Source organism: Macrobrachium rosenbergii, chromosome 43 (genome assembly GCF_040412425.1).
Source record: "Macrobrachium rosenbergii isolate ZJJX-2024 chromosome 43, ASM4041242v1, whole genome shotgun sequence".
NCBI lineage: Eukaryota > Metazoa > Arthropoda > Malacostraca > Decapoda > Palaemonidae > Macrobrachium > Macrobrachium rosenbergii.
In genome coordinates this window covers 41,404,125-41,406,624 of record NC_089783.1, presented here as the reverse complement: position 1 = coordinate 41,406,624, position 2,500 = coordinate 41,404,125, and the positions used below count along the sequence as shown (strand labels likewise).

The following is a 2,500-nucleotide window of genomic DNA, read 5'->3' as shown; positions in this document are numbered from 1 at the left end:
AAATAGTTCAAACAACATTGCGTGACATTCAAATCATAGTTTACAAACGTACAAAAATATTCAGATCCAAGAGGTACTAGAATTACTGTTATTGTAGTATTTTTTTCTATTCTTGCTGTGTATGTTGAGGTAGAAAAGCAATTAACTACAGGAAACAAGTATTTGGAGCCTTTCATAATCCATGCTGGGTCCGTACTTCCTGTAACACTGATTCTTGCGTGACGCCTTAACTGAAGCTCGCATGGAAAGTATATGTCAAGATAACCACATGGAATTACAAGAGTCTAAGGGATTTTGTACATGTCCAAAGGAAAATCATAATCAACCTGAGTATTTTCGGCATCAAAGGTGTCGGCGGCGGAGCTGAGGGAGTCAGTTGAATCTTGTCCGTTGTATTTACGTAACTCTGTTGAATATAACTATTTCAGTTCGAGTATAATATAACCACATTCGACAAATATAAAGTGTAATTAAGTGCAATGAACTAGAATAAATGCATTTCATTCATGATATCAAGGTTGGTTTGTTGCTAACTGATTCTCCTAAGCTTTTGGGGGACATGAGGGTGGCGACATTTTTTCAATCCATTCCCAAATCCTCATGCAAGGTTGGCATTGGGAAACCTACAAAGGATTACTTGGTATCGGAAATTTATAAATTCATTGCAGGCATTGTATGTTACTTCTGTGTTTACATGCGTCTAGCGTATGTGACCAGCATATTTCTCTCTCTCTCACTCTCTCTCTCCACCTCTTGGTGTGTATATATATATATATATATATATATATATATATATATATATATATATATATATATATATATATATATATATATATATATATATATATATATATATATATATATATATATATATATATATATATATATATATATATTATTATATTATTACGAACCGAGTGGCTCGACATGTAAGAAAAAAAAACACAGGATCTTTATAGATGGAAAAACTATTGGGGCTGCTCTGGCTAATCGACAGCTCGCACACACAAAGAAGGAGGAATAACAAAAATACAGGAAATTGTTATAAAAATAGATTTATTAATATTAAACTTAATAAAAATCTTAAATAAAAAAAGAAAGCCATAACAAAATGAGCCAGGTCCGGGCCACGAAACACAAAAATAAAGCAATATTACTTTATATCAAAAAAAGAAGTACCAGCAGCAGTTGATACAAAAACAAAGCCATCTCCAGCGAAGTCCACCAACTAACGACAACAGGCTGTATTATCACGACGTCCTGCTGCCGTCTCGCCAAATATCAAGGACACAGGGCCACTGCACCGAGCCAAAACCGCCGACAGGGTCTCCACCTGCGGCCAACAAACAACCATCTTCGTTGGTGCGCTGCTCCAGCCTGGGCCCCAAACACCGGCTGCCCAAGAAACGTCCTCAAAGTTGAACTGCTGCTGGTACTCAAAAGTTCTCATCCCCAAGAGAACAACCCGTTCGCTACTGCTGCCCGAACCTGACTAAAAGTTGGCGCCACGCCACCACAGACGTCAACAATCCTGTGAAAATAAGAGGGGAGGGGAGAGGATTAGCCAAACAAACAAACAGGTAACTACCGTACCGCCCATAGAAACCAAAGATCCTAACAAATATATCCTAACAATATATATATATATATATATATATATATATATATATATATATATATATATATATATATATATATATATATATATACATATACACATGTATATAAAAACATTTATACCAAAGGGAAAAATATGAAAAGAGGTAACCTTTAGATAGTACTAAAATCATTTACTTTGGAAAATGCACAAGCCTCCTTATGCCTTCTATTGGCAACAATTAGTTTATTTCCAATGAATCTGATATTCATAACAGGTATTAGAAGCTAGGAAGCCTGGAGAAAGTCATTCCCAAGGCTGTTCATATCACAGACGTTAAAATAGACAACATTTACTTCTAGGTATAATGAGAGATGAATGAGCGAAGATGACTGGCGATAATACTGCTGTATGATGAAGTATATAAAAACACCAAAGAACAGTAATTTTAAGACTCAAGATGCATATAAAAACGTTTAAAAAGATACTGCAAAACATTAGAATACAGAAAATAACACTTGCAAATTATATTTTAAAAAGTAAACTATAATTTTCTTTCTTGAATACCACTTACGACAATTTTACTCTATTCTACAGAATCTGCAGTACAAAGGGCAAGTTTTAGCAGTGACACCGGCTTCGCAAGCTTCATTCTTGTTTAACACGCAAGGTTAGTAATTATCTTACGCATGGTCTTGTAATTTCTGTTGTAGATTTAATTTGCTGCTGCAGAAACGTATGTCATTGTTGAATGAGCTGTCTAATTGTTAAACGAGCTGTCTAATGCAGTGCACAAGACTTTTTGTTTTATTGTAATGGAGGTTCATTCTTGGTGTAAGTGTTTGAGGAAGAATATTTCATTGTATTTTGTCGTTTAGTTTTATTTGCTATCCTGATTTAAAG

At 34.6% G+C, this 2,500-nt stretch overlaps 1 long non-coding RNA gene across 2 annotated transcripts in view; it reads left to right on the top strand.

Moving 5' to 3' along the window:
* LOC136828808 (uncharacterized) overlaps positions 1-2,500 on the top strand; it is an 855,933-nt gene that overhangs the window by 201,913 nt on the left and 651,520 nt on the right. For both annotated transcript variants that reach the window (XR_010850235.1, XR_010850234.1), the window contains exon 5: positions 2,195-2,267. This is a non-coding gene — a long non-coding RNA (uncharacterized lncRNA). The remainder of the gene's footprint in view (positions 1-2,194; positions 2,268-2,500) is intronic.